Below are 8,750 nucleotides of genomic sequence, written 5' to 3'. Positions count from 1 at the left end.
TGAGTAGTCACTCAAATAGCCCATTTGTTAATAATATTTTACAATACATTCAGCCATTTCAGACAGCAGCTATTTGGTTAATTTTATGTTTTGCAGTAAGTCAACTATGCCCTAAATCACAATGACAAGTATGTAACCTTATTTATAACCTGCATGCGGTTTGAAGAAAAGTTTTTGTGCTGTATTTTTCACAGAAACGACTGGTTAGCTAGCTAATTATATCATAATAATGTTAATTGATATAAAGTTTGATATTGGATATTGATATTGCTTGATATTGGATGCTTGATATTTGCTAGACATTCGCCAGCGTTGCAATTTAATAGCTCACAAAAGGGTTGATAGTCACAAGAAGCAAGGGAAAGCATGATGCATGTTCTAAGTTGAGATATGTTTATTTAGGGTGAATCCATTATCATCTATGAGACAGGATGTAGTTGGGATATAGAGGAAATTTGGAATATGTAGTCAGAGCCAGAATAAACTGAAATCAAGAGAAACCAAAAAATAATCATAGATAGACATATAGATAGAAATAAAAAAATAAGGAAAAACACAGAGGCTGGGGATACTTGTCAGTAACGTTAAAAAGCTGTTAGTGACACAATCAAACTAAATGCTTAAAATAATATTGTTTACTATTACTTCGCTAATTTGAACTTGCATTTGCATGTAAAGCAGCTATGCTAGCTACCCATAGCAATAAAATGCAGTACAAGTAATTTATCTAAAGTAACCAAATCATTGACTGCTCACTGTGAACACACAGAGCAGCAATACTTCACAAAGAGGAAATGAACAGATCAGGTAACACAGGGAAATGATGAGAAATAGGTGGATTCAAACAATACTTGGGAGATGTGGATCACCTATGACTAATTGGATTGGTGGAATTATGTTGATGGCTCTCCACATGACTGCCTGGGGTAATCTGGGTAGTGGAGTTTGAATAGGTAGTGTCGAGAGGCAGCCGGACAGCACACAGGAAGCACAGGCAAAAATGTATCTCATTATTCAATAAGAATTCAAAAATCTGTTGTCACATTTTTTTGAGAATGAATGTCAAAAATAAACAAAAGAAACAAAGGTTTAATTATGAGTTAACACTTATTCTGTAGTACTGACTGTGAATGGATAGTACATCTCATGAATCGTACATTTTTGAAGGCAACAGGGTGGGAGCTGCATCTTGTGTACACTTGTGCAGTAGATCAAAACTGGGACCAGAGCATGTGTAGTACAGAATGTAGGTGAAACCCTGGTCACATTTCTTAGTGCATGACCTCTCTTCATGTTGCGAGCAAACACAACAAAACAAAATAATACATTGTCTTATACATTAGCTAGTGCGGGAAAATTAGAACATATAATTTTATATTTATGGAATAATCAAGTGATGGGTAGGGTTTAGTATTAATATATGATCAGAAAAATACATTAATTTCTATCCTCTCTTAGGAAAGTAGTTCAGGGCCTGACAGCTCAGAGAATAAGTCTTCTTTATGCTATCAAGTAACAAACACATTCTAAAAGGAACACATTTTGATCCAAACTACAGACACCATAGGCTGAAATGGCGCCGGTGAGGTCGGCTGCCGTCACGACTGCTCCGTCCACACCTGGCACTTTTTTTCGCTCTTTCCGCTACCCCTGATTTCTCCGCAGCCCTTTTCTACACACCACGGCGCGTATCTCGTACAGCAGAGACGCCCTTATTTCTCTTAATCTACATAGCACTCACCTCAAGCCGTCTGTGACCCCGGACCCAAGATGGCCGACGGAGATCCTGAGGGAAAAAAGACGCGGCGCAAGGAAAAGGCCTCGAGGGAAGCGAGCCGGCGTCAGGAACAGGCTGAGGGCTCGGGCACACCGAGCTCCCTTACCTAGCATCCTGCTAGCCAACGTCCAGTCTCTGGATAACAAGCTCGATGACCTCCGGGCCAGGATAAAGTTCCAGAGGGACATTCGGGACTGCAATCTCCTCTGCTTCACCGAGTCGTGGCTGAACCCAGCGGTACCAAACCACGCTATCCAGCCGGCCGAGTTCTTCTCGGTTCACCGCATGGACAGGACGGCAGATTCGGGGAAGTCGAGAGGCGGCGGAGTGTGTGTGATGGTAAACAACAGCTGGTGCAACAATGCCAATGTTGTTACTCTCGCCTGCTCCTGCTCACCCAACCTGGAGCTGCTCGCCCTCAAGCTTCGGCCTTTCTACCTTCCCCGGGAGTTCACTTCGGTCATCATCAACACCGTGTATATCCCACCTCAGGCTAACATGGACACTGCACTGTGTGAACTTCATGAGGCTCTCACACAGTTTCAGGCACAGCACCGGGACGCTGCACTTATTGTGGTTGGGGATTTCAACAGCGCTAACCTCAAGCGTGCAGTGCCCAACCTTTACCAGCACGTAACCTTCCCCACCAGGGGAACTAGGACACTAGACCAATGCTACACCCCATACAAGGACAATTACAAGGCACTAGCTCATCCACCGTTTGGTATGTCGGACCACGCCGCCATTTTCCTCCTACCAAAATATAAACAAAGGCTGAAACGGGAAGCTCCGGTTCAGAGGGAGGTCGCGCGCTGGACAGACCAATCGGTGGCCGCTCTGCAGGACGCTCTGGATGACGCCGACTGGGACATGTTCCGGCGCAGCACTGATGATGTCAGCGAGTGTACGGCGGCAGTAGTGGAGTTTATTGGGAAACTGGTGTACGACACGATCCCAAGAATTACCATCAAGAAGTTTTCCAACCAGAAGCCCTGGGTGGACAGAACTATCCGCGAGACTCTCGCACTGCTGCCTACAATGCGGAGATCATCAGCGGGAACATGGACGAGTACGAGTCTGCAGCATACGGAGTGCGCAGGATGGTGAGAGAGGCGAAGCGGCGCTACGGGAAGAAACTAGAGACACAGTTCCAGCAGAGTGGCTCTAGATCCCTGTGGCAGGGACTACGGATGATCACGGACTACAGGAGCCGCCCTCATCAGTCCAGAGGGTGGGATGAGTCTCTGGCGAACGAGCTGAATACATTCTTTACTCGCTTCGAGGCTACATCTAGCAGCGCTAATGCTAACAGCGCCAATGCTAACGGCGCTAGTGCTAACAGCGCTAATCCAAATGGCACTATCGGCGCAGCCAATGGCACATGCGCCATGGAACAGCGCCCTCTCATCATCACGGAGAGTGACGTGAGGAGAGTGTTTAAAAGGGTGAATACCAGGAAGGCGATGGGACCAGACGGTATCTGCGGGAGGGTCCTCAAAGCCTGCGCAGATCAGCTAGCCGCGGTATTCACCGACATCTTCAATCTCTCCCTGACGCTCGGTATCGTCCCGTCCAGCTTCAAGCGGTCCACCATCGTCCCCGTCCCGAAGAAACCTCGACCCTACCGCCCTGTCGCCCTCACATCAGTCGTGATGAAGTGCTTTGCAAAGCTAGTCAGAGACTTCATCACATCTTCACTGCCAGCCTCCATGGACCCACTGCAGTTTGCATACCGCCACAACCGCTCCACTGACGATGCAATTGCACATCTGCTCCACACTACACTGACTCACGTGGACGAAGGGAGCGGAAATTATGTTAAAATGCTATTTGTCGACTACAGTTCAGCATTTAATACCATCATTCCCTCCCTACTCACTACTAAGTTGGGGGATCTAGGACTGCATACATCCCTGTGCGACTGGACCTCCGACTTCCTAACAGACAGACCACAGTTAGTACGGGTGGGCAATTGCGCCTCATCCACCCTCACCCTCAGCACTGGAGCTCCTCAGGGTTGTGTCCTAAGACCCCTGCTCTACTCACTGTACACCTACGACTGCACAGCCACTTCCAGCTCTAACATCATTGTCAAGTTTGCTGACGACACCATTGTCATGGGTCTGATCTCGGACAACGACGAGAGGGCCTACCTGGAGGAGATTAAACACCTGGAAAACTGGTGCCAGGAAAATAATCTCCTCCTAAACATCAGTAAGACAAAGGAGCTGATCGTGGATTGCAGCAAAAAGCAGGAGCGGCACTACCAACCTGTGAGGATCAGTGGAACCACGGTGGAGAGAGTAGATAGTTTCAGGTACCTTGGAGTTCACATCTCGCAGGACCTGTCCTAGTCCCGCCATACCAACTCCCTGGCAAAGAAGGCTCGTCAGCGTCTTTACCACCTCAGACGCCTAAGAGACTTCAGACTGCACTCCTGCGGAACTTCTGCAGAACGTCTACACCTGCACTATCGAGAGCATCCTCACGGGGAACATCACAGTCTGGTTTGGGAATAGCACCAACCAGGACAGACAAGCACTCCAAAGGGTAGTGCGTTCAGCAGAGCGCATCACTCACACGGAACTTCCTGATCTGCAGACCATCTACTACAAGCGGTGCCAGACCAAGGCCAGGAAAATTGTGAAGGACCCCACCCATCCCAACAATAGACTCTTCTCTCTCTTGAGGTCAGGGAGGCGCTTCCGCTCCCTGAAGACCAAGACAGAGAGGCTGAAGAGGAGCTTCTTCCCACAGGCCATTTGGGCCCTGAATCAGGGAAACTGATAAACTGTGGGGACCACCACCACCATGTAACATTAACTGTATATCTGTACACCTGTATATATAGATTTATACTCAATTACCTTGTTACACAACAACTGTAGATGTTATTATACAAAATGGATCTGTACATTCTGTAGATTGTGTACATATATACCCAACCATATTACACCTGCACTGTACATTCTGTAGATTGTGTACATGTATACCCAACCATATACATTGTACATTGTGTATATAATCATAATATACAAATATTGTACATACATTGTTAATATATTTTGTACATACATAGAGTATATATATTTATCTTGCATATATACATTTTTCTCTATGCACCCCTGTTTCCTTTCCTCAGTTTGGACAGAGCACTCCACCATTTCACTGCGAGTTATACTGTATGACTATGTATGTGACGAATAAACCGAACTTGAACTTGAACTTGAACTTGAACATAGGCGCATGCATCTGTAAAAACCTCTTCGCTGGCACACACTGAGATAGTCATGTAAGCTCTGCATAGCTATAGGATGACAATTAGTGGTGATATTGGGGTATTAAGAGTAGGTGAGACAGAATAAGTAAGGCAGTGGTGGTTCAGCCACTAGGGAGAAATGGGGATTGAGTATGAGCTGTTAATTGTAACAGAGAATGGATTTTTTGTAATAAAGTTTTTCTCGATTCTTAGTACTTGTGTAATATGCTGTGTTCTTTTGTCCTGAATTTAACTGGAGAAGAGAAACTTCTCTATGACACCAATGATTCATGATCACTTATAATCTATAAACATATGCTTTCATTTCCATCAACTGTTCTGGAATGAACCACTTAATTTCTTTATCACAAAAAATCTTATGAAGTGCTTCAGTGACACTTTGACAAACTAGCTTGATAGTTTTCTAACATTAGTGAAGTTACTACTAACAGCTAATCACTTAGCTGGCTAAAATGAACTTGATCCTGAGGAGAACAATTTACTGATGAACAAGACAATGCTTTGCTTTAAAAATGTCAAAGTGAGCAGTCAAAGGTAAAAATATATGTCGAGCAAAGTTTAATATAGCTGCATGTCCATTCATATTTGACTGTTAGTATAAGCTGTCAATCAACACAGCCCATTGCTGTAAATCACCTCATTGTGACACCCCTTTAACTATTACCATATGACTTCTATAAAACCTGTTCATTGTAAAGAAAATTACTGGGAAATATATTAATGCAAGGAGAGCTTATAGAATTAACAGAACACAATTGCCAAAAAAATTATTAGATGTGCCAATTGAATTTAAAGATTGTGACCTGAGCCATTCACTTATATGAGAATGGGTGGGGTTAAAAAGTTATACTTCAGCCAGCCACTACATGGCATGAGACATCTTTTTTGTCTGACTTGTGATGGCACAACAATATGCCGTTATAATCTTATAAGAGATTAAAATGTCAACTGACAGTTAATACGGTTGCGTATAGAGAATACATTCTCTTTTACAAAACTGCTTTGCAAAAGATGAAGGCTGACTTTCAATCCACCAATATTACCAACTGCTGTGCTAGTCCAAGAGCCCTATTTTTACAATTAATAAGCTGCTGCAGCCTGCTTGAATTTTCTCTTTAACCCCTTCATTGGCCCTCTACAATGACTTCTTGGCTTCCTTTATTGAGAAAGTCAGCAACATATTCAAGTTCTGGCTTCTTCCGGTCCCTTAGATCTCACTCTATCTTTCCCTCAGTTGCTAACCAGCTTTCAACTTTTCACCAAGCTGATGAGAAGCAACTGCTTGTGTTTTAGACCCACTGCCCACCCTCCTGATTAAAGCTTGCCAGCCTTCACTCTGCCCACTCATCACCACAATCAACAATGCCGCTCATAGCTCAGGTTATTTTCCTCCCAACTTAAAAGTAGCTGCTATTTCCCAGTCATGAAGAAGTCAGGCCTTGACTCACATAATCTTTACATAATCTTTAATTATTGTCCTATATTAAACCTTCCCTTCCTCAGTAAGATACTGGAATGTACAGTGTCGGCCCAACTCCAAGATCATCTGACCTCCAACAACCTTTTTGAGCAGTTTCAGTCTGGATTCGGAGTAAATCACAGCATTGAAACTGCTCTGGTAAGGGTTATGAATGATCTGTTGTTGGTAGTCGATGAATGAGCTTTTTTTGCTGATCTAGTGAACATCTTTGTCCTACTGGATCTTACTGCAGTGTTTGATACGGTCTGTTATCATATGTTGCTACATAGGCTAGAGACTTGGACTGGTGTCACAGACACAGCAATTGCTTGGTTTAGGTCATATCTCAATGAAATTCAATAATTCATCACGCTTCATGTCAGATACTTCTACTCGTGCTCATGGTGTCCCACGGGGTTTAGTCCTTGGCCCCCTTTCTTTCATAATCTACTTGCTTCCACTTGGTGACATTATCGGACAGCATAGTCTAAAGTTTCACCGTTATGCAGATGATGCTCATATCTATATCTGCACAACCCCTCTGTTACACTGCTGCCTGACTCACTGATCATCTGCCTGGCTGACATTAAAAACTGGATGGCCTTGAAATTCCTCAAAATAAATAGCACTAAATCTGAAGCATCCCCTCATAACATCTCTTGAAGCATTCTCATAGCATCCTCTTCCCCTCTCAAAAAAAAATCTATCCTTGGTTTTATCACGTCCTTTGTGACCTTTCAGAATCCTCTGTGTTATCATGGACTCTACACTCTCTGTTGAGGCTGACATTAATAACATCACCAAAATTACCATTTTCTACCTTAAAAATATCACTAGAGTGCATCTCTCACTCCCTGATTCTGTAGATGAAATTTATGATATCATTACATCCAGCAGACTGGATTATTGCAACTCAGTTTAGTTGGGCTCGCTGCCAGTCTTCTGAATTCTGTGGCAAGAGTTCTCATGCAGATTAGATCAAGACAACATATAACCACAAGTTAAAAGACCTACACTGACTCCCAGTCCATTATCCCAGTTTATTAATAAGTATTAAATATAGTGTAGTGTACAAAGAGAATTGCCCTACCTCCTTGAGTTGTCAAGGTCATAGGTAGGCTCTTATTTCATTCATTAATTTAATTCATTAATTAAGTACATTTCTAGTTCATTAATTAAGTACAAATCTAGGAGTAACTTGGCAAAGCCAGCTGTATTTCAGCCATGATATTATTCCAGAGTTCATACACATCAGAGTGGCATGGTAATGGTCATCAAAATATATATGCACTCTTGGACAGCTGTGTATAAGAAAATAAGAAAAACTGTTCATCAAGATTTGTAGCTGAGAAATGCCACCAAAAGATGCAAGCAAAGACTTGCAGGAAAAGATCTAACTTATATGGAGAAGTTGATTGTCACAGTAGGCCAGTCATCCAGCAGGAGGGACACACCCACTCCTGCTCAACTGCACCACACACCTGCCACAGTCCCAATAACCTGCATTTTAACCAGAATCACCTGTTCCTTATTTTCCTATCTCACTATTTAAGCCCACAGGCTCTGAAGTCAGCACTGCACATTAGCAGCACCAAACGTTTTGGGTTTTTTTTAATAGAAAATAAAGAGGACTTTATTTTAGTCTCACCTCTCGCTCCCTCTGTGCCGCCACTGTCACATTGATTTATTTTGTTATGAGGAGCAATTGATACATGTTCGATTGGATGTTGTTTCAGACAGATGTAGAGAACTTTGAAGGGCGGTTAATGTTAAACAAGTCTTAGGTACTCACAGAAGTTGTAGCTTTAGGGACTGGTTTAGACAAAATCAGTCACTATAAAATATTCAAGGCAACAACTTTAGGAATAGGTGCAAATGGTGGCACTGATTTTACATGGAAATTTTGAGGATGTATTAATGGCAGGGATTAATGACAGAACAGATGGAGTTGACATGTAAAAACCCATAAGACAATAGTTGCAGAAGCACTGTAATTCGCAAAGCACACAAAAAAAGTGCTGGACTGCTGGAAAAACTTAGGAATAAGGGTAACTATCAGTATAATTTAGATGTAATTCAAAATGTAGCTATTACAGAGAAAGGATCTGGGTAACAAAGTAAACGGAACACCAAAAAGAACTTGTCATTCCAGTTTGTCCAATGCATAAGAGAGGTTTGTGTGTTAATACCTGTGGCAACATGTAGGATAGTCAATGTTTTTTTTTTCTTCTTAC

The sequence above is a fragment of the Electrophorus electricus genome, chromosome 12 (genome assembly GCF_041902795.1).
Source record: "Electrophorus electricus isolate QZ-2024a chromosome 12, ASM4190279v1, whole genome shotgun sequence".
Classification (NCBI taxonomy): Eukaryota; Metazoa; Chordata; class Actinopteri; order Gymnotiformes; family Gymnotidae; genus Electrophorus; species Electrophorus electricus.
Note: the sequence above shows the minus strand (reverse complement) of the source record.